The sequence below is a fragment of the Ovis aries genome, chromosome 6, assembly GCF_016772045.2.
Source record: "Ovis aries strain OAR_USU_Benz2616 breed Rambouillet chromosome 6, ARS-UI_Ramb_v3.0, whole genome shotgun sequence".
NCBI classification, from domain to species: domain Eukaryota; kingdom Metazoa; phylum Chordata; class Mammalia; order Artiodactyla; family Bovidae; genus Ovis; species Ovis aries.
In genome coordinates this window covers 103,734,146-103,758,154 of record NC_056059.1, presented here as the reverse complement: position 1 = coordinate 103,758,154, position 24,009 = coordinate 103,734,146, and the positions used below count along the sequence as shown (strand labels likewise).

The window sequence follows — 24,009 nt, the reverse complement described above, 5'->3', positions numbered from 1 at the left end:
CTTGTGAAACAAGTAACAGTAATATCCCCATTTGACATATAAGGAAACTGAGGCTCAAAGAGGTGAAGTCACCTGCCCAAGGTCCACAGCTTGTAAGTGGCAAAGCCAGGACTGAACCCAGGTGTATCTGACTCTAAGGTCACTTTTTAGGTGCCCAAAGAATTGTCAGTTTTGTCTATCCCCAGGACCCAGCACTATGCCAGGCATGTTCTTAGAAGACATCCAAGAACATTTTTAGGAATGAAGAGCAAGGCTCCTTCCTGCAAACTGTGCCATCACCTCCAAGAACAAAGAATACTGAAAGCATATATCAAACATCACCAAATTAATAGCAACGCTTATATAAAACAGTAAAACTTCTTCAATCACGAACAACTTTCAATATCATCAGAAAACCACCTACTTCAGTTCCCTACTAAACACAAACACAATTATTGATAAAATTGCTACTCATATTCAGGACCCACATAACAAAATTCTCATCAACTAGAGGAATGAGAGTTATTTAACAACACTCATGAAAACATGGTGAAACTTCCTTTAGAACATTCGGTGCATGTGAGGTTTTCCTTTTTGTTTAGCTTTTCACTGTAAAATCTTACCAGATCCTGAACGAGAGAGAAACTTTGAGGTGGGAAAGAGCAATGGGAACCAATAACTGTGCTGCAAGGGAAATAAAGCATCATGGCAGCAGCGACGCTCCTCTCCCATCAAATAGAATTTGATACAATTCAACAAATATGCACTCAGTAGTAGTAATCGTTAACAGTCGCTGATTATCTAACAGTCTATACTAGAAATTCTTCGAAACGCTCCAAATTCTAATTCCACACCCCATGACATGAGTATTATCAGTGCCCCATTTTAGTGTTCAGGCAGAAAAGATGGAAGTACTCTGACTGGGTGGCATAGCTAGCAAGTAGGTGTGGGAGGTTGTACCAGGTGGTCTGGGTCCAATGTCCACGTTTTTACCGGCTCTGCTATGTAGCTTCCAGGTATCAGATATTGTGCTAGGTTGTAAAGATAGAGCCACAGGCGAGCCCAGGCATTGCCTCATCCACAAAAAGTCAAAGAAACTATGTTTATAATACTAAAGAAGTCACAGCCATTCTGCATATCTGGGGATAGATGGGTGCCACTCCTTAGGCAGCAAGAAGGCATCAGGTCTTTACATACATAATCCTGGTTCTCACGAGGTCCTGGAGAAGCACAGGTTATTTTCTCATTTCATAGGGACACAATTTCAACTGAATGCAAGTAAAGGACTTGGTTAAATCCTCACCTGAATACAAAGCATTTATTCTTTCTGCTGCTACTGGCTGACTCTTCACAAACTCCCTGCACCATTTTGGAATCTCCCCTTTATTAATGTACAAGGGCCCCTTAACAAGTCCCAGAAAAGGCCCCAGCCGTCAGGCCATTTCTCTCTCACCTCTCTTGAAATGAATCACATAATCACACCGCTGAGAAGAAGCAGGGTGACTGGTGACTTTCAAGCTAAGAGCAACTTCTTTTGTGGTTTCCACATCCTTTGTACACCAGCCACTCAGTGCGGCTCGATATGCCTAGGGCACTCCTCGCCAGACAACTACAGAGCACCTGCCGTGTGCACAGAGTTGGAGGAGGGGCACACAGAGCTCATCTACATCCTGGCTTCTCTCAAGAGAATGACTCCAGAGCTGGTGCACAGGGGTGAGCTGAAGCAAGCGAGGTGAGACCAGGGGTTTGTTACAGGGCTGGGGTGCCTGGACCAAGAAGAACATATGGCCAGGTTACTCACTACCAGGTTACTACCATCACAGGGAAGGAAGATGCTTAAGGAGGACGTCATCTGGCGCAGACATTTGCCCAGTCCCTTGAATGTGATGGCTCAGGGCTGTGTGACCCAGTAGTGCCCCCACCCGCATGAGGAGTTCCAGCTGAGTCAGGGAGGCAGGCGAGGAAACAAGAGTGTAGCAAGCCCGGGTGATAACTGCAGACCTGGGGCTGTGGATCCCAGGAGAGTGTGAAGAAAGAGACATCTGACACGGACCCTGGCAGGAATGAAATGCAGACATGCAGACAAGGCAGCAGGGGTCTAAGGAAGGTTGAATGGCATTGAGGCAGGAAGGGCAGGAGCATGCGCTCCATTCATTCATTAATTCATTTGTTTATTCACTCATTCACTCAACATTCCAGTGGCTGCCCATTTCCAGGCCCTGTCCTGGGCACAGAGGCCTCAGACACAAATCCCACCTAGGTCCTGGACTCCCACCAGTGAGGAAGACAAACTATGAAAGACAATAGCCTCACAGTTTGGCCAAGTTTGGGACAGAAAGATATGCAGGGCCTAGGGAGTCAGGAAGTACCTGAGGATATGAGCCTGAGCCACTTTTAGAGGGGGCAGAAAGGGTGTGCTATGGCGAGGACACAGATGTACAAAGACAGGAGGAATGAGGGCAGATTCAAGGAAGACAGATTGTTCCATAAGGCAGGGGGCAGTGTTAGGGACTGAATGTTTGTGTCCCCCACAAATTCATATGTTGAAACCCTAATCCCCAAAGTGATGGCATTTGGAGATGAAGCCTTCGGGAAGTGATTAGGCTCACATGACAGGATCGGTGTCCTAATAAGCAGACACACAAGAAAGCTTACTTCCTCTCTCCCTGTCCACTTCACGAATGCACAGTGAGAAGGCAGCCACCTACAAGTCAGAAGAGAACTCTCACCAGAATCAGCCCGCACCTTGATCAGCCCTAGAATTGTGAGAAGTAAACTTCTGTTGTTTAAGCTGCCCAGTCAATGGCATTTTTTTCTTATAGCAGCCAGAGCAGATGAAGATAAAGGATGAAAGCAAGAGCATCAAGAGATGAGGCCACAGATGTGTTGACAGGGGCTGTGGACTTCATCCTAGGACGCAGGGAGCCCACTGAACAGAGGGGTGACACAGCCAGGTGTATGGTTTCTGAAAGACATCAGCCTTGCTTGGTATGACTAATCATCCTTCCAAACACTCCCAGTAACCCAGTAACCCAAGGTCTGTTTTGAGGAAGAAATGAGTGGGTAACACCATTAGATTATCCTTGGAGAGCACTGGATACTCAAGGTCTGCTCACAGAGGCCTGGGAGGTGAGTGTGGTTCTAACATGGCTCTTTCTCCAGCCTGGCTCAGCTCCATCAATGACAGTCCTGGAGGTGCTTCCTTCCCAGTACATGGTCCTAGGGATGTGAGGACATTTGGAGGCTGAGACAGAACAAACAACCAAATGTGATATACTGAGCAGATGGCAACACAGAAGCACAGGTGTCTGCGAAGAGACAGCGGCCAGTATTGATGCTTTTGAACTGTGGTGCTGAAGAAGACTCTTGAGAGTCCTTTGGACTGCAAGATCCAACCAGACCATCCTAAAGGAAATCAGTCCTGAATATTTATGGGAAGGACTGATGCTGAGGTTGAAGCTCCAATACTTTGGCCACTTGATATGAAGAGCTGACTCACTAGAAAAGACCCTGATGCTGAGAAAGAGTGAGGGCAAGAGGAGAAGGGGGCAACAGAGAATGAGATGGTTGGATGGCATCACCGACTCAGCGGACATGAGTTGAGCAAACTCTTGGAAATGGTGATGGACAGGGAGGCCTGGCGTGCTGCAGTCCATGGGGTCGCAAAGAATTGGACAGGACTGAGCCACCGAACAATGACAACAATAACCACCTAAAACAGAGCAGACCATCAGGACTGAGGGGCACTGGGAGATGGCGACCAGGCCTGGGTTTCAAACCACATTCCATGGAGCCCTGGTCCTCCCTGAAGGTGCTTAAGGTTGTCAAAGATCAGGGTGCTGGAGCAACAATGTTTGATTCTATTTTTTTTTTTTTTCTGGTGCAATAATTTTAAACTACAGACAGAGCAAACAAACTCAAATGAGATGCACACCTAAAGACTCCAGCACATGGACCTGGGCTACTAGGTGAACACTCAGCTTTGTGCATTTCTTGGGGTTGAGACTTTCCTATCATGTCCAGGAAAAGGGATCCCTAAAAGGCAAGACAAGTTGTTGACAAAAACGCTACCATTTGCAAATGTGATGGGTAAAAAATTCTCAAACCAGAATAGTTTCACACCCACAATAAAGCTTAAGTAACACTCTAAACTTAATTTTGAAAGTTGTATTCATCAGACCAACCTCGCTGTTCTCACGGGCTGACTCATAACTTGAAACGCTGTAAGTTTAAAGTCATAAAATAAATATGATGGTAAATTAGTGCCTCCCTGTTTTGTATATTGGGGGAGGAGATTAGCTGTTAAAACAATTTAAAAAAAAAACAAAAAACCCGCTTCATTATTACAGATGGGGAAACAGACCCAGACAGAGGGAAGGGTATTGTGTCATTCTACTATTATCTTTGATTATCACCCTTGCTCAATGGGCTTCAAGAGAGCAGAAAACAAGTGTCCAGCACACAGCAGGCACTCCCCAAACAACTGTGTAGAGGAAGGATCCCTGCAAAGCATTACAGGCAGGGGGTGGGCAGAACTCAAACCCAAGCCTGTGACTTCTGGCTCAGGGTTGGTTTCACACTCCGCTGTCTTCACTCCTTTCCTAGAAATGATGAAGCAGAACACGCCCAGCACCCTGAGGGACCGAGTACAGTGGAACAGGGCCAGGCGGCCCTCCTTTTGCAGGAAGCCGCTGACAGCTGACACACCCTTCACTCTGAGCACCAATTTGAAATGTGTGCTTGCTTAGGTGGCTTGTTATTGCTCAGTCGCGAAGTCGCCTCTGAGCGGACTGCAGCACACCAGGCTCCCCTGTCCTTCACTATCTGTCAGAGTTTTCTCAGACTCACGTGCATTGAGACTGTGGTGCCACCCGACCATCTCATCCTGTCACCCCCTTCTCCTCCTGCCATCAATCTTTCTCAGCATCAGGGTCTTTTCCAATGAGTCGGCTCTTCCCATCAGGTAGTCAAAGTATTGGAACTTCAGCATCAGTCCTTCCAATGAGTATTCAGGGTTGATTTCCTTTAGGATAGCTTCCCTAGTAGCTCAGTTAGTAAAGAATTCGCCTGCAATCCAGGAGACCTCAGTTCCATTCCTGGGTTGGCAAGATCCCCGGAGAAGACCTCAGTTTGATTCCTGGGTTGGCAAGATCCCCACAAGATTCCCTTGTGGCTAAGCTGGTAAAGTCTCCGCCTGCAATGTGGTAAGACCTGGGTGCGATCCCTGGGTTGGGAAGATCCCCTGGAGAAGGGAAAGGCTACCCACTCCAGTATTCTGGCCTGGAGAATGCCATGGACTGTACAGTCCATGGGGTCGCAAGAGTCGGACATGACTGAGCGACTTTCATTTCATTTCCTATAGGATTGACTGGCTTGACCTCCTTGCAGTCCAAGGGACTCTCAAGAGTCTTCTCCAGCACCACAGTTCAAAAGCATCAATTCTTCAGCACTCAACCTTCTTTATGGTCCAACTCTCACATCTGTACATGTTTGGGTGGAGAACTATCCTTTACACTCTACGAATTAAGGTCCCCTAGTCTCACCTACCGGAGAAGGCAATGGCACCCCACTCCAGTACTCTTGCCTGGAAAATCCCATGGACGGAGGAGCCTGGTAGGCTGTAATCCATGGGGTTTCAAAGAGTCGGACACGACTGAGCAAATTCACTTTCACTTTTCACTTTCATGCATTGGAGAAGGAAATGGCAACCCACTCCAGCGTTCTTGCCTGGAGAATCCCAAGGACAGCAGAGCCTGGTGGGCTGCTGTCTATGGGGTCGCAAGAGTTGGACACAACTGAGCGACTTTCATTTCATTTCCTTTAGGATTGACTGGCTTGACCTCTCCTCCAAACAGTCTTCTCCAGCACCACAGTTCAAAAGCATCAATTCTTCAGCACTCAACCTTCTTTATGGTCCAACTCTCACATCTGTACATGTTTGGGTGGAGAACTATCCTTTATACTCTACGAATTAAGGTCCCCTAGTCCCACCTACAGATTCAGCAAGATGGTAAATGTGATTCATCCTTATTGGAGGGAATCAACCAGTTGCCAGCTATTTTAGAAACAACCCAACTATGTAACTACAAGACAAGTGGGGGACCAGTTCTGCCTACTCTGATTCTCAAACTGGAGGGAGGGCAGGTATCAGAACTCCCCAGACAAATTTAGTTAAAAGCCAGACTTCTGACTTTTAACCCAGTGTTTCTGGTCCAGCAGCTCAGGGTGGGGCCTAGACAGTGCATTTCTGAGACGTTCCCAAGCAAGGCTGCTACTGCTGGTCCAGGACCCTACCTGAAGAACCACTGCTATAATCTATTCATTACAAAGTCTCCTTAGTGTGACTCATTAAGGCAGGTGGTCATGGAAGCCTGCACAGGTAGGTCCTCCTAAGACGGGGAGGGTGGAGAAGGCAGAGGACTAGGCATTCCAGGAAGTGAGCAGCATGAGCAAACACATGGCAGCTGGAAACGGCGGGTAAGGAAGTCAGTAGTTCACTGCGGTCCAATGGGTGACGAGGAGCAATGGAGGATGAGGAGGGAGGAAAAACTGTGGCTGGAGATGACAGGCTGACAAGGGTGAAACTGAGCATCAGCTCTGGACCAGGCCCTGTGTTTGCTGCTATTGATTTCCAATTTCATTGCAATGTGGTCAGGGAACACACTTTGTATTATACCTATCCTTTGAAGTTTATTGAGTTATTTGATGGCAAAGCATATGGTCTATCCTGGAGACTGATCCATGGGCACTTGAGAAGTATATTCTTGGTGAGGAAGTGGAGAAAAGGGCACCCTTGTGCACTCTTGGTGGGAGTGTAAATTGGTGCAGCCACTATGGACAACAGTAGGGAGGCTCCTCAAAAACTTAAAGATAGAACTGTCACATGATCCACCATTTTCTGCTTCTGGGCATTTATCCAGAGAAAATGAAAATACTAACTTGAAAAGATATCTGCACCTCTATGTTCACGGAAGCATTATTTATAATGCCCAAGAGATTGAAAAACCCTAAGTACCCACTAGGTTGTCCACTGGTCGCAAGTTCCCTGGTTGTTCCCTGGTGGCTCAGATGGTAAAGAATCTGCCTGCAATGGGGAAGACCCGGCTTTGACCCCTGGGGTCAGGAAGATCCCCTGGAGAAAGGGAAAGGCTACCCTCTCCAGTATTCTTACCTAGAGAATCTCAGGGACAGAGGAGCCTGGTGGGCTACAGTCCATGTGGTCGCAAAGAGTTGGACACGACTGAGCGACTAACACTTTGACTTTCAAGTGTCCCTTAGTGGATGAATGGATAAATAAAATGTAAAATAGATAGATATAAGATGGAATATTATTCAGTCACAAAAAAAGAATGAAATCTTGCCATCTGTGAGACATGGATGGACCTTGAGGTTATTATGCTAAGTGAAATGAGTTACACAGAGAAAGAAAAACACCACACGAACCTCACTTATATGTGGAATCTTAAAACAACAACAACAAAACCAAACTCACAGACACAGAGAACAGATTGGTGGTTGCCAGAGGTTGGGAGTGGGTGGGTAGGAGAGTGGGAAAAATGGGTTAAAGAGGTCACCAAGCACAAACTTCCAGTTACAAAATGTAAAAGTCATGGGGATGTAATTTACAGCATGGTAACTATAGTTAATAACACTGCTTTGTATATTTGAAACTTGCTAACTATAGTTCGTAATATTGTGTTGCATATTTGAAACTTGCTAAAAGAGAATATCTTAAAAGTTCCTGTCACAAGAAAAAAAATTTGGGGTAACTATATATAGTGACAGATGTTCACTAAACATTGCAGTTATCATTCCATAATGTATACAAATATCAAATCATTATTTTATACACCTGAAACTAATATATTATGCCTCAATTATACCTCAATTTAAAATATATTATTTATACACACACACACACACACGGACACACACACACAGAGATTTCCCTGGTGGCTCAGATGGTAAAGAATCCACCTGCAATGCGGGACTGATGAGCTCAATCCCTTGGTTGGGAAGATCCCTTAGAGGAGGGCATGGCAACCCACTCTGGTATTCTTGCTGGGAAAATCCCACAGAGAAGAGCCTGGTGGGCTACAGTCCATACAGTCACAAACAGTCGGACATGACTGAACGACTGAGCACAACACACATATACACATACATATTCTGATGTTGTTGGTCGAGTATTCTTTTGCTATCTGCTAAGTCTGATTGGTTTATAGTGTAGTTCAAGTTTTCTATTTCCTCACTGATCTGTCTAGTTGTTCTATCCACTATGGAAAGTAGGATATTTTAGTATTCAACTATTATTGTTGAATTATCTACTTCTCCCTTCTTTTCAATTAGTGTTTGCTCCATATATTTGGGTGTTCTGCTGTTGGTGCGTATGTGTTTATAATTGTTATATCTTCTTGTTGAATTTACCCTTTTATCATTCAGTATTAGTATCAGTTCAGTCATTCAGTCGTATCCGACTCTTTGTGACCCCATGAACTGCAGCATGCCAGGCTTCCCTGTCCATCACCAACTCCCGGAGTCCACCCAAACCCATGTCCATTGAGTTGGTGATACCATCCAGCCATCTCATCCTCTGTCATCCCCTTCTCCTCTTGCCCTCAATCTTTCCCAGCATCAGGGTCTTTTCAAATGAGTCAGCTCTTCGCATCAGGTGGCCAAAGTATTGGAGTTTCAGCTTTAACATCAGGACTGATCTCCTTTAGGATGGACTGGTTGGATCTCCTTGCAGTGCGAGGGACTCTCAAGAGTCTTCTCCAACACCACAGTTCAAAAGCATCAATTTTTTGGTGCTCAGCTTTCTTTATAGTCCAACTCTCACATCCATACATGACCACTAGAAAAACCATAGCCTTGACTAGACAGAACTTTGTTGGCAAAGTAATGTCTCTGCTTTTTAATATGCTGTCTGCTGCTGCTGATGATGCTAAGTCGCTTCAGTCGTGTCCAACTCTGTGCAACCCCAGAGACGGCAGCCACCAGGTTTCCCCGTCCCTGGGATTCTCCAGGCAAGAACACTGGAGTGGGTTGCCATTTCCTTCTCCAATGCATCAAAGTGAAAATTGAAAGTGAAGTCGCTCAGTCGTGTCCGACTCTTAGTGACCCCATGGTCTGCAGCCTACCAGGCTCCTCCATCCATGGGATTTTCCAGGAAAGAGTACTGGAGTGGGGTGCCATAATATGCTGTCTAGGTTGTGTAATTAAATGTAATTATAAAGTATCCCTCTTTATCTCTGCTTTTTTACTTTAAATCTAGCTGATATGATAGCAGTGAGTAGGGCATGGCAACCTAATCCAGTATTCTTGCCTGGAGACTCCCCATGAACAGGGGAGCCTGGCGGGCAACAGTCCATGGGGCTGCAAAGAGTTGGACATGACTGAGCGACTAAGCACACACATGGAATCAGTATAGTCACTGTCGCTTTCATATAGTTGCTCTTCAAATGATGTATATTTTTCCATACTTTTACTTCCAATCTATTTGTATATCTGAGTCTAAAGAGGTATACACCTGTAGACAGCATAAAGTTGTCATTTTTAATACTTTATTCATAATTTTTAATTTATAATAATTAATTCTTTTAATACATTTAATACATTTTTAATACTAAAAATCTTCTGATTGGTTTGTTGAATCCATTCACAGTTAATGTTATTAATATTATTGATATAGTTGAGTTTACACCCTTCACATTACTTTTTGTTTCTATATGTCCCATGTCATTTTAGTCCCTCTGTTCCTCCTTTACTATGTTATTTTGCATTAGATGAATCAGACCAATGTCACAGCAAGAACTTCAAAGAGCTAACTCTTTTTAATTCGGATACAAAATTACCTCTCCAACAATTTTTAGGTTCTTAAATGGTTCACTTTCTAATCCATCCTGATTTTTTCTCTCTGGTTCCAGTAAACAGGAGCAAATCAATTATTCACCCAGTAATCATGGAACACCATCTACAATAATGTCCATTACCAGCTTCCTGGGGTAGAGAATTTGAGGCTACAGTTTGACCTTCCCACCCAGAGGAGGGATAGAGCCATTCACAACATTTTGAGGATCATGTTCATGACATGTGATGATGAGAAGTGCTATAACAGTTCAGTGTTTCAGACCAAGGTGGAAAAGGATGGTTCCACGGGGGATTTTCAAGTGCCACGGCATTGCTTTCACAGACCTGGCACAGATGCTAACAAAGATCTAATGAGCAAGAGACTTTTCTACAGCTGCGACAATGAACAGGTAAGACACCACAAAATGATCAGCGCACATGCCTGCCTGGAAGTGTTAACACCTCTCCCCACCAATCTCCTTGTCACTTGACCTCTTAGTTTACCTACAAAGCCCTCTGTTCAAGAAAGTGAAACTATGATCTAGGAGCTTATGAATTATGAAATCCAAAATTTACAATGTATGTTGTAAACATCTGAGGTTTGGGGCACCCAGAACTCCTTCCCCATCTTCTAGCTGGGGCACTCCCAATTTCTGATATCCTCTCCAGCTACAGGACTTTTTTACGTATTTCGGTATGAAGTGTCTTGCATCCATCTTGCTAGTGGTAAAGAACCCACTTGCCAATGCAGAAAACATAATGATATGTGGGTTCCATCCCTGGTCAGGAAGATCCCCTTGAGGAGGGCACGGCAACCCACTCTAGTATTCTTGCCTGGAGAATCCCATGGACAGCTATAGTCACTAAGAGTCAGGATACAACTGAATGGACTTAGCATGCATGCATGAATGTCTTGCATGCACCTTTAGCCATGTCTATAGAAAACTCAGGAGATCTGTAATGCCCAAGCCCTCATAAACTGGACTCATCCTGGGTATCTGGAAAACTTCCAGGGAGAGACAGATCATGTAAGTAAAACACCCATTTGCCCAACAGTTGAAACAGATGAGGCAGAATCTGGGTGGGGAGGGACATTCAGGCCTTTGTTCAAAATAAGGTGTCTGGTGGGCAAAAGAACCTCTTCTGGCCCTGATCCTGAAAGGCTCCAAGACTTGCCACAGAAACTCAATTGCTGCCAGGCTTAATGAGCTCACTCACCCAGCTGCCCTGGCACACGAAGCAGCCCTGCCAATTTCCAAAGAGAGATGTGTCTACCAGAGCATGTTCTGAGGTCCGGCTTTGGAGAAATGGAAAAAATCAGACCACTTTAACAAGAAGTACGACCTGAACACAAGAACATGGTTTGGATTCTGAAGAACAGCTTGCCAACATTTTTTTTCTGCCCTAAAGTAAAAGCAGGCTGCACTGTAAGGCAGTGAAACGCCCCTGTGCAGAAAGAAAACTTTATTAAGTTCCGTAGAAGCTTCACTCGAGAAGGCAATGGCAACCCACTCCAGTATTCCTGTCTGAGAATTCCCATGGACAGAGGAGCCCGGCAGGCTACAGTCCATGGGGTCACAATAAGTCGGATATAACTCACAGACTAAACAACAACAGTAGAAGCTTCACAACCATCGTCTCGGGACTGATGGAGCAGCCAGGGATGTTTCAGTCGAAAGTACTGAGGCATCCAAGGTTTGCAGAGTTTATGTCACTAGAGGTGCCCACTGCCAGGAAGGAGTGGGGCTTATTAAGGGCAGAATGGATTCAATGCAAACAACAGAGAGAAGAACCAATGGCACTCGGTTAAGGTCCCTCCCAACACTGACATTATAGGCAGATGAAACATACTCATTTTTCATTTTCTGGCTCAGATGTGAAGACAAATCAGTCATCATACTATCAACACCAAACACTGAGGCTAAAGGCCAAAAGCTATTGACCACCCGCTGTGGCCCGACCCTGTGCCGGGCTGTGGGAGGCCCCCTGTGGACTAGGCAGCATCTCCACTTCCTGGAACCTTCTGTCTAGCAGGAAAGTCTGGCAAGTCACTGGCAGCTGGAATACAGAATCCAGGGCAGCAGGAGCCCCAGGGACACACGCAACGTGGCCTGCAAATGTGGAAGTACTGTCAAAGAAGGTTTTCTGGAGGAAATAAGGCTGATGATGGATGCTCAGCACATGCAGAGGACGTCCACCAAGTGAATGGGGTAGGGAAGGCTAATTGGCAGATCTGCCAGAGGGACCGGCATGTGCAAAGGCTAGACTCACTCAGGAATGGCAGGCAGACAGTATGGCTGGACAGTATGCTCTGGTGAAGGCCTGGGAGGACAGAGGCAGGGGCAGGCCATGACACCCTGGGCAGAGCAGGAGGAAGCCTCTTTAGTCTGTTCCTCTGCCTCCAGGCTCTTTCTGTCTTAATCCAGCCCCACTGACTTCATTCACTGTGTCTTCACTTGTAGATCAAGCTGATAGGTCCCTCCTGGGGCCCCACCATCCAAGCTGGGCTTTGGAGCCTGCAGGGTTTCACAAGTGGGGGTGGGTGAGGGAGGTGTTGCAGGCAGAAGCAGCTGGCAAGCAAGGGTCTAGGAGAAGGGACAGTGCTTAGGAGAGGGGTACCATTCACTGGGGGAGATGCAGGAATTGAGCTGGAAGCAGGCCATGGGGGCCTTGAAGACAGGTGAAGGTGGCTGCACTCTTCAGTAATCAGCAATTGTCAGAGTAGCCAGAGATCTGACCCCCCAGCCCCACCACGTGGGCAACCTCAGGTAAGTCACTCGTTCTCCTCAATGAGTGCGGCCCAGTGAGGGCTGGAGGGGAAGACTCGCTGTCACCCGCAATAACCCATTTTCACTTACACATGTGCAAGGCCCACCCCTAAGCCCTCACCCAGCAGGCGCACAAGGTCAGGCACCTGCTGGCAGGTGTGTGTGTGTGGAAGATGAGGAGAATGCCCCTGACCCGTGAAAAACTGGGATAAAACCTCCCTGGGCATTTCTCCACGTGAAGCACATGCATCCCTGGCCGGGGTCCGGGTGTGACCCTCTCCCCAAACGCCAGAGCTCCCAACAGTGAAGTGATTTGTCTCTCTCGTAGCTTCTGGCAAGATCAAGAGGGGCTCAATACAGGCTCCCTCCCAAGTGCAGAAAGCAGAGAAGATGCGGTCTCCAGCAGTGAAGGTACACACCACCAAAAGACAGCCTTGCCACGACCAGAGCATCAGCGGCCCTCGTCCAATCAGCGCTGACCATGGCGCAGCCCCGCCCACGAGATGCTCGGAGGCGAGATCTCCGTATTCCGGGTGAGTGAAAGTCGCTCAGTCGTGTCGAACTCTTTGCGACCCCATGGATAGTCCATGGATTCTCCAGGCCAGAATACTGGACTGGGTAGCCTTTCCCTTCTCCAGGGGATTGTCCCAACCCAGGGATCGAACCCAGCTCTCCCGCACTGCAGGTGGATCCTTTACCAGCAGAGCCACAGGGGAAGCCCACATTCCCCGGGGCCCTCTGCGAAATGAACTGCAAAGTCTTCCCAGAACATAAAAATTCTGGTACAGTTCTTATATGCAGAGGGATTAAAAAGGCCAGAACCGCTGAGTGGAGGCGATTCTGAGTAGAGTGGCCCAATGTTCCAGTGCTCTCGGGTCATCCCAAAGTGTTCATCTTGGCTGCCAGTTACAGAGCTTATCAAGCCCCAGGCTATAGGTGGATTCACCCCAGCTCTCCTCACAGTTCAGTTCAGTTCAGCCACTCAGTCGTGTCCGACTCTGCGACCCCATGGACTGCAGCACGCTAGGCCTCCCTGTCCATCACCAACTCCCAGAAATTACTCAAACTCATGTCCATTGAGTCGGTGATGCCATCCAACCATCTCATCCTCTGTCGTCCCCTTCTCCTCCCGCCTTCAATCTTTCCCAGCATTAGGGTCTTTTCAAATGAGTCAGTTCTTCTAATCAGGTAGCCAAAGTTTTGAAATTTCAGCCCTGACCTCTCCGAGCTAGAGACCCAGCCCTCTTCACTCTATCATTATTTGTCAGGTATCCTTACTTATACCTTTCAGAGAATAATCACAGTCTTAGTGGCGGGGTTTGTGTTTTCTGTGGGTCTCCCCTCTCTCAGACTGAAAGCTGCCATGGGCAGGGACCTAGCCACTCGTGTTCATGGGGCTATAGTTCCTTTCAGGGGCACACAGGAGGCCCTCAAATGTGCACTGTCATTGTTTGTCATCAGATTGAGCTTCTTGTTTACAGAGGAGGAAACTGGAAGCACGGAAAAAATGTGACTCACTTGCCCAGGGCCACACACTTCACAAAGGCAAAGCCACCAACCTCTGGAGCAGCACTGTCCCCCAAAATACAATGTGAACCCCACATGCAATTTTAAAATTTCTAGCAGCCATATTTAAAAAATGTAAAGATAAACAAGTGACACTAATTTTAATAATACATTTCATGTAGCCAATATATCCAGAACGGTTCCGTTGTAATAAGTAATCAATGTCCAAGTTATTACTGAGATCTTTCTCATTCTCTTTTTCCTACAAAGTCTTTGAAATCCAGAGTATGTTTTCCACTCTCCAGGGCGTGCGAGCATATGACTTAGGAGACTCATTCACAATTATTATAAGCACTACTTTTGGAACCACCACCAGCAGCAGCGCTTACTAACATCTACTATATACTGACAGGCTCTGGGCCATCTACACAGTTATTTCTGACCTCCACACTAACCCCAAAGGCTCGGGACACTGGACTTTCTCCATACTGAACAGAAGAAAAAGGTGAAGCTGGGAAAGATTAAGTAACAGGCTCAAGATCATCAAGCTAGCAAGGTGAAGTTAGGAAATTAACTCACATCTGACTCCAAGCGGTAGCAACACTTATTTCTTGGGCAGCTACTGCATGCCTACGTCCTGGGCTAGGAGACAGAAAACATGCCAGATTAGGTTCCTGCTCTCGCGGTGCTTTCAGTCCAGCTTATGAGGACTAGGGCAATGATCACAAATGGGGAAACAAACCCACTTCAGATCTTGATGTCAGAAGCAACAAGGGGACAAAGGGGAGAGTAACAGAGGAGGGGGCAGGTGGGCATCTCCTGGGGAAGGGCAGGGAAGACCTCTCCAAAGAGGGGAAATTTAAGCTGACATGAAGGGTGAGAAGAAGCCAGTTCTGGAGAGGGCAGGAGATGAAGAGGCCAGGAAGCAAGGGGCAGACCTAACTGCAAAGCATCTGGCACATTCCAGGAATACACAGAAAGGTGGTTGAGCTCCCTGCCTGTGCCAGCTGCCTCTCTGGGCCACTCAGGTGCCCCGTGCCGGCCCTCCTGCCTCTGGGTACTCCCACACTCTGGCTTGGAAAGTGAGAAATCAATAAACCGTTCTACAGATGCCAAGAGCAAGTCAAGGCTGGAGGTCCCCATCATAGAACTGGGCATGGGGGACACATCCACAGCTATCTGATGAGTGTCTGAACAGATGAATTAGTGAGTAATGGGGAGAGTGAGTGGAAATGCCAAAACAGAACCTTGGCAGCCGGGGCCGCAGGAAGAGGGGCCATGCTTCAAACAGTCTGCACAATAGCCAAAAGGTGAAAACCTCCTGAGTGTCCATCCTTGAAATGGAAGCAATGAATGGGTCACAAAATGTGGCCCATCCTTACAATGGAACAGTACTCAGCCTTAAAAAGGACTGAAGTATGGATGCATGCTATGATCTGGATGAACCTTGAGGGTACTATGCTCAGTGAAAGAAGGCAGACACAAAAGGCCACACATTATATATGAGTCTGTGTATATGAAATTCCACAACAGGGGAATCACACAGACAGAAGGCAGGTGGGTGGCTGCCAAAGGCTGCAGGAGGGGGAAGGGGTTTTCCTTGGGGGTGATGAAACTGTTTTTAAACCCAGAGGTGTTGACTGTACAACACTGTGAATCTATTAATACTAAATGCCACTGATTTGTATATTTTAAAATGGCTAATCTTGAATTCCAGCTCAGCTTTAAAAAGGAGAGGGGAAAGGAGGAAAAAAGGAATTGTTTCAACAGAAGAGTCAGGTGATGATTCTGTTAAATAAAATAAAACCCCATGTCTCAGAAAGCAGGTAGGAGTGATCAGCCTCCAGAAGTACCAGAATAGAAATGGAAAAAGAGAGAAGAGGACTTTCCAAAGCTGAAAGAAGTAGAAAGCGACTTTACCAGATCACTCTCGCCTCCACTATTTGTTGCCATTCAGTCACTCAGTTGTGTCCGACTCTTCGCGACCCCATGGACGGCAGCACGCCTCCACTGCAGACGCCTGTAATCCTCAGGGTCTGTCCCATAAGGGCAGCAGGACACTCCTCAGTGGTGTGTCCCACTCCCCACAGGCCTGAGGAAGGGACCAGGGGCCAGGCCAGGGCTCCTGTATCAAAATACAGCCGAGATGGAGGCTCAGGGGCCAGCAGGCCAAGCCAGCGCATCCCCTGACCTGGCACACACAAGGGCATTACTGCCACGATGGGCGGCCCTTGGCAGCCCCAGGATGGCCTCAACAGAACCTCCTTTCATTCCCTAGAGTGGCCCTTCAGCCAAGTCTGGGCCGCAGGGGAGAAGGGACAGCAGGAAAGCTGCATCCACGCAGCACAGGGGTCCCCTGAGGTCTAGCTGGGGGCTTTAGGATACACGATGGGTCCTGTGGGTGATTCCAGGACCTGGAAAGGATAAAGGGACACCACGAGCCACACAGAGAGGACAGACCGGCCTCACAGCTGTTTCAGGTGTGGCTGTTCCAGGGACAGCATCACAGATACCATCCAGTGCGCGAGGCTGGCCTTTCCCCTCTGTTCTTTATTTCATCCTCGCACCCACATGGTCTGCAGGGACAGGGACTGGGGCTATGCCCATTTCACAAATGAGGCCACTGAGCTCCAGAGTGTTCAAAGGGTACAGACGATCATCCACGGTCAGTATACTGCAAAACAAGCATTCAATCCCCAGGATTCCACCAAAGCCTCCTGTGCTAAATTATAATGCTGCTGATGCTTGCTTTTTTCTACAAAACACCCACAAGGCAGGATGGGGTTATGGTTAAGAATGTGACCTGCCAATTTGGGAAGACAGAAAAGTGCTGAAGATGGATGTTGATGGTGGTTACGCAACACTATGAAATACTCAATGCCACTGAACTATATGTATGGATTTGAAACAAAGATACTTTAAGAAGTCATCAGGTACTGGGACATTAAGAAATTGGGGGATCGAAATTTTTAACAATAGGTATCATACGGAACCACATTCTCTGAACATGTATAAGATTCAATTAGAAGCTAACAAAAAATATAAATTCTTCCCCTCCTCAAAAAAAATAAATAAATAACATGGGCTGCCAGTTTTGTGACCCTGGGTAGGCTTCAGAGCCTCTATGTGCCCACCGATAAAATGAGAAATGCAAGCATCTTCCTCCAGGGTTGTGTCCAAGTGAAAATCACTCAGTCACATCTGACTCTGCGGCCCCATGGACTATACAGTCCATGGAATTCTCCAGGCCAGAATACTGGAGTGGGTAGCCTTTCCCTTCTCCAGGGGATCTTCCCTGACCTAGGAATTGAACCAAGGTCTCCTGCATTGCAGGCAGATTCTTTACCAACTGAGCTATCAGGGAAGCCCCTGGGGTTGTATCCAGGACTGGATGAACTCAAACCAGGGAGAAAGCACAGACCAGGGGGCAGCAAACTTCTGCAAAGGGCCAGGTAGTAAATGTTTCTGACTTGACAGATGTCTGCACCAACTGCCCAACTCTGCCAGTACAGGGCAGAAGCAGCCATAGATGGCAGGTACACAAATGGGCATGACTGGGTGCCAATAAAACTTTATTTACAGCATCAAGCACCGGGTGGATGAGCTGTAGCTTGTGGATAGTCTGGCATTTGGTACGTACTCAGGCAATGTTTCCATTAAGGAAAACAGCATTTGTCTCAATTCATTTCCGTAGACTTCAGTGAGAGGAACAGTATTCCTTGTGGTTCTGAAAATAAATACGATCACCAAAGACAAGAGCAGAGGCCTCCTCCCCACTGGGGAGCTGCCTCCTCCCTCACTCTGAGAACCCCAATGCCCTTTCTCTGCTGCCCCGTGCAAGCTTAATGGTGTCAGTCATGTCTGACTCTTTGCAACTCTATGGACCATAGCCAGTCAGGCTCCTCTGTCCATGCAATCCTCCAGACAAGAATACTGGAGGGGGTTACCACGCCTTCCTCCAGGGGATCGGGGGATCTTCCTAATCCAGGTATCCAACCCACCTCTTAGGTCTCCTGCATTGGCAGGCAGGTTCTTTAGCACTGGCGCCACCTGGGAAGCCCCACTGCTGGGTACCAGCATGTTAATTACGCCCTGGTAATTAAGACCTCCTGGGCCACTCCCTGCAAGCACTAGTGCCCCTTCCCACTCCCTACAGGTGAGGCTCCTGACCCCTGCCCTTCACACCGGGAGGACCCCAGGACCCCCTTCCTGGTCCTTGCCCCTCACTGCTGACCCACAGTGCCTGGGCTGTCCCTCTGGCTTTGGAAAGGCATAAGCAAAGAAAACATTTTCCTAAGGCATTCAGGGCTAGAGTGACAAGCCAAGGTCCCTCTGGTGGCCAGCCTGCAGGCCTTTTTCTGAGCCTCAGGCTACAGCAACACCAAAAGCTACTACTGGCTTTAAGGTAACATGTTTCTATTAAAAGCACTAAGAAGGCTCTTCTGATTGATTTCTCACACCAGTCCTGCAGGAAAGTTGTCTTTCCGTTACAGGAATTGGTGTGCTTCATGGAGCAACACCTAAGCTTTGGAGGGAGACCATCCCTCGCCTCCACCACTGCTTAGTTCTTCCAGCTCCATCTCTAGACACAGCCCCTAACAAAAGGGTTCATGCAATCCTTACCCTGCCTGCTGCTGGGCAGTTTAAATTAAGATAATTCATGGCAAGAGTGGGAGTTTAAGCAACCATAGAGAGCTGTTTTCCTTCAGTGAACATCACGAGAAAGGAACTGGGCACAGGGAGGTTAAGTGACTTGCCCAAGGTCACATAGCCAGTATGGTCTGAGCTCGTTCCTCGGAGCAGGTCCTGTAACCCAGCCCTGTGCCTTCACAGCCCACCTCACCTAGCTGGTAGCCACAGCCTACAACCATTATTTTCATTAAGGGTTTTCCCTAAAACAGGGAACCAACCAACAAGGACCTACTATACAGCACAGAGAACTAGGCTCAATACCTCGTAATAACCTATAATAGACAAGAATCTGAAATATATATATATATAACTAAATCATGTTGCTGCACACTTGAAACTAACATAACAATGTAAATCAACTGTATTTCAGTAATTTTTTAAAAAAAAAAAGAGTTTTCCTAAGAATTGGATGGAGATGACTATAATCGCTTCACTCCAGCAATGAACAGGAAAAAGTCCAGACAAAAGAGGCATCAGAGGATCTGCTCTGGGGCCAGTGGACTCTGAGTTCAAGATTCCTGCACCATTCTCAGCACCTTCTCGCACAAGTCTGCACAGTTGGAATTAGTCAACACAGCACCCATCCCCTTCATCTTTCATTCTTGCTTACTGAATATTTAGCTTATTGGCCTGATGATGTTAGCTTGGGAAGGACAAAGAAGGTGAGGGCCTCTAACCAGGGCATTTACTCTGTGACAAAGCTAAAGGGTTTATTTTCCCAAATCATGTTGTTGCTGTGCAGCCGCTAAGTCGTGTCCAACTCTTTGGGACCGCATGGACTGCAGCATGCCAGGCCTCCCTGTCTCTCACCATCTCCCAGAGTTTGCCCAAGTTCATGTCCATTGAATCATCATCATCACCACTTATTTAAGTGCCTCAGATGCCCAGAGGCCACACTTCTGATCCCCACACCAATTCAGCCAAAGATGGACCACTGCCCTTATTTGCATTGGAAATAGAGGCTCAGAGAGGTTAATCCTCTTGCCCAAGATCACACAGCTGTCAAGAACAGGACACCGTTGAGCGCAGCTTCAGGAGCCCTGCAGGTTGGTCCAACCACAGTGGGAGAGAAGAACCAGGATACACCCCAGCCTCTTATGTCTCCTGCATTGGCAAGCGGGTCCCTTAACACTTAGGGAGATAAACAACCCACAGCACGCAGGGGCAACTGCTGCTGGTTGACGGCTTCCTCAGAAACCGTTCCTTCTGCCACTCATCTCCCAGCCTCAACGCGCTCTGTGCACTAAGAAATCGGGCTCTGGGGGCCTCCCTGGTGGCTCAGTGGTAAAGAATCCACCTGCCAATGCCAGAGACATGGGTTCGATCCCTGGCCCAGGATGATTCCACATGCAGCGGAACAGCTGGGCCCAGACGCTACAACTATTGAGCCTGTGCTCTTGAGCCCAGGAAGGAACCGCAACCACTGAGCCCTCGCGCTGCAGCTACTGAAACCCAAGCACCCTAGAGTCTGTGCTCCACAGCAAGTGAAGCCACTACAATGAGAAGCCCGTGCAAAGCAACTCGAGAGAAGTCCCCACTCTCTTCAACTCGAGAAAAGCCCTCACAGCAATGAAGACCCAGCACAGTCAAGAATAAATTTTAAAAAAAAAGGGCTCCATCCTGCCTCCTCCTCGTGAAGCCTTCAGGTCGGGGAAGCGAGCTGTCATGCTCTCTCCCTGTCCCTCAGCATGTGTCTCTCTTATAGCGCTGACAGTACAGGTGCCTCCCCAGGAAGACAGAGCCCCACCAAACAGGTGCTGCCTCTCAGATCTCACTGTGCCTCTCATCTCTGGTGGGCAAAGTCTTCTAAAGGAAAAATGACATAAATATTATACAATGTACGGATATAAGGTTCTGCAAGAGCTAAGTGTGTGTTAGTCGCTCAGTGGTGTCCGGCTGTTTACAACCCCATGGACTGTAGCCAGCCAGGCTTCTCTGTCCATGAAGTTCTCCAGGCAAGATTACTGGAGTAGGTTGCCATTCCCTTCTCCAGAGGATCTTCCCAACCCAGGGATCAAACCCAGGTCTCCTGCACTGCAGGCGAATTCTTTCATCATCTGAGCCAGCAGAGAAGCGAGAGATAAGAGAACCACATAATCTGTTTGAGGAGAATCGAGGAACACCACAAGACTCTCCACCACAGAATCTCCCACGAGAGGTGGGCCTTGTCATATGAATAGGAGTTCTCCAGACACACAAAGAAGGGGAAACTTTTTGGGAGAAAACACAGCCTGTGGGGAAACCCTAAATGTGAAGACACATCTGGGGACACAGGGGTGGCGTGTCTGCCTCAGACGGTGTGGCAGGGAGATGGAGAGGTGGCCCAGGGAAGCCGGGACGGGCAGAACTTTCGAGGAGGTCATGGAGGCAGGGGGAGCTGTGGGTGGTTTGTGAAGGAGGAAAAATGGCAATGAATTCATTTGCTGGACCCACATTCTGACCCTTTTGAGGGGCTTCTCGCTAGGACAAGACTCAAGGTAAGAGTGAACAATCCCACCCCAGACTCTGAACAGGGACGTTTAGTATTACAAACCACATGCAGAAGTCTCAACAACAAAAGCTTTGCAATCATCCAGTAGGCTCCATCGAGTTGTATAAAACAAAAAGATTGCTCAGAGCAGCGGGTCTCCGCGAGTTAACAAATGTCCTGCTGGACAAGCATCCTAGGGGAAGGAAGGGGAAGTGGGGGCTCCTCACCACCCCATCCCATCTCCAAATCTGCCCCTCCTCCTCATCCATTCCGGCTCATGGTAGAGCCACCCACCTGCTCAAGGCCCTGGAGAAGAAGCCGGCCCCTCCTATAGCCTTGGCCCTCACCAGTGGGTCACCCTGAGATGAGAGGCATACGCCCTTAGGCCAGATATTTACTCTGGGTGACTCCCCCTGTGAGGGGCTGAGGCTACCTGCACCCCACTCCAGGACCTCTTAGTCTGATCAGGGAGGCGGAGGCTATCGGAGAGGATGGCAATGTGTCCAGCTCTGTCATACAGGGACACTCAGGCGGGTGGCAGGGGTGGGGGCGGGGGGCGCGGAGGGAGGCCCGCCGTGCTCTCCCTGCCTTGTTCTAGAAGGAGCTGTCCAATTGAAGGAGGGATGTTCCCGGAGAGGGAACAGCACAAGCAAAGGCCAAGGACAGTGTGCCTGTGAGTGTGCAAGGAAGGGGTGGGGGCCGCGGAGGAGGGCCAGGGTTAGATACAGTATCTCTGGAGCTTACAGAGCTGGGCAGAGGCTGGCGCAGAGCCCAGGCTGCCCCAGACGTCCGGAGAAGGGCAGACCAGAGTGTGTGGGGAGGGGTGGTGCTGGTGGTGTGTACGCGGAGGGTGGGGGTGGAGGGTGGGTGGTGGCTGCTTTTAGGTAAAAGGCTCCAGCGTGGGAAGCAGCCTCTATCAGGGAGGACAAGACCGGATCCTCAGGAGCCTAAAGCCAGAGGGTGGAGTGATGGAGCGTTGGAGCGAAGGGGCCGGGAAGCGAAGGCGCAGGAGGCCAGAGAGGCTGCTGGCCTGAACGCAGGGCATCCGGCAAGGTGCCGGGCCCCGCGGGAGCCATCTCCGGAGGCCGAGTGCGCCCAGGACGCGCCGGCCAGGCGGGAGGGTGGGTACCAGCCTTTCTTCGCGTTTCTCTAGCCTCCTCCCCGGCGCCCACGTGGGCGGAGCAGCGTGGGGGTGTGCAGTGCGTGGGGTGGGGCGGCCTCGCCCTCCCGGCCCCCAGCCTCCAAGGCGCGGCCCCGGGGCTCCATCCTCTGGGCCATCTCGCCCGGCTGAGATCCGGGGGACCCAGACCTACTCAGTGGGTGGGACATCCAGGGAACCGGCCGACCACGCCCCCCCATCCCCCGCGCCACTCCCGGGAGGCGCCCGGTGGGTCCCCATCCCCCTCCACAGATTGGGGGCGGAATGGGGAGAGGAGTGGAAATGGGGGTGGCGTGAGGAAGAGAGGCGGGGGAAGCGTCTGTAGGGAGGCGACGCAGAGTCCTCCGGACGGGATACGCCGCAGGGGGATTTGGAAGGGAGTGGGGGATGGGAACGGAAGGGTGGGGAACCTCGGAGGTGAGATGAGAAAGTGGCCGCGGTATTAAAGGGGGCGCGAAAGGCTGGAGGAGGGGAGAGGCAGGTGGGCGATGGGGCGGGGCGGCACCGGTCACTGCCTCCCTTGCCACTGTGCCAGCCCCATAGATCGCGGGGTCCGCGGGTTCCCTTTGGCCAGCGCGCGCCTCCCGCCCCCCGGCGCACCTGTACCCACCTGCTCGGTGCTCAGGCCCGAGCCGGGCAGCAGCGGCAGCAGCAGCAGCAGCAGCGGGCGTAGCGAGTGCAGCCCCGCACCACATCCTCCGGCCGCCCCCTCCCCGCCCCGAGCTTACGCTGCCACCGCCCCCGCCTTAAAAAGGACAAAACGGAACGGAAGACGGATTCATGCAAAATTTCAAAATAAAAAAATCGAAAGAAGCAAATGAGAAAGACTAGCTGATGCGCGCGTGGCTCGGTTGGGCGAGGGGCGAGGTGCAGCGACGCCGGGTGACCGTGCTCCGGGCAGCCTGCCGGCGCGTGCCGCACACTCCCGGCTGCAGCTAGCTCCGCCGCCCGCCGCCCGGCTCGCAGCGCGGCCCAGCCCCTCACTCGGGGCGCCCCTCCGGTTGGCCCGTCCTCCTGCCAGTCAGAGGGGAGGGCCCGGCGCTTGCCCCGCCCCAGCCCAGGGCAGTTGCCGGGAGCTGTTCTGCCGCCAGGAGGAGAGTTTTGAGGAGGCCTGAGTTTGCGCAGTGGATCCGGCGACTTGTGCCCGGGAGGAGTGGGGGTCCCGCTGCTGAGCTCCTCCAAGCTAGCAGCTCTGCCGCCGCCTTAGTCGAAGCTGTTGTTGCAGGCAGACGGCTCCACCTAGAGCTAAGGGCCCCAGGAAACTCATCCCTGCCCTCAGGGGGTTCACATCCATTTTGGAGGGGGTGTATATCACCTGGAACTGTGGCTGTCCAGGGCCACCTATGGTCTGGAAGACACAACCAGAGATAGCAATCTGAAGGTCAGGAGTTAAAGGAAAATATTGAAGGTGTCACAGCCAGCAGGTGGCACAGACTTGGCGACTAGGCAAAAGAGCATCACCCAACAGTAGTAAAATGGACCATGTGGTGTCCAGCTGAGGGTTAAAGAAAGGGTAGGATTTAGTTAGGCAAAGATTCATTCATTCGCTTTCATTTTATCTCGTTTCGTTTGATCTCCTTGCAGTG

General features: G+C 49.4%; 1 protein-coding gene across 3 annotated transcripts in view; it reads right to left on the bottom strand.

The window, feature by feature from the left end:
* Positions 1 to 23,366, bottom strand: part of LOC101113239 (janus kinase and microtubule-interacting protein 1) — a 130,136-nt gene extending 106,770 nt beyond the window's left edge. For all 3 annotated transcript variants that reach the window (XM_042251626.1, XM_042251627.1, XM_042251632.1), the window contains exon 1: positions 23,034 to 23,366. The gene's annotated coding sequence lies outside the window, so the exon portion shown is untranslated. The remainder of the gene's footprint in view (positions 1 to 23,033) is intronic.
* Between the last annotated feature and the right edge of the window lie 643 nt (positions 23,367 to 24,009).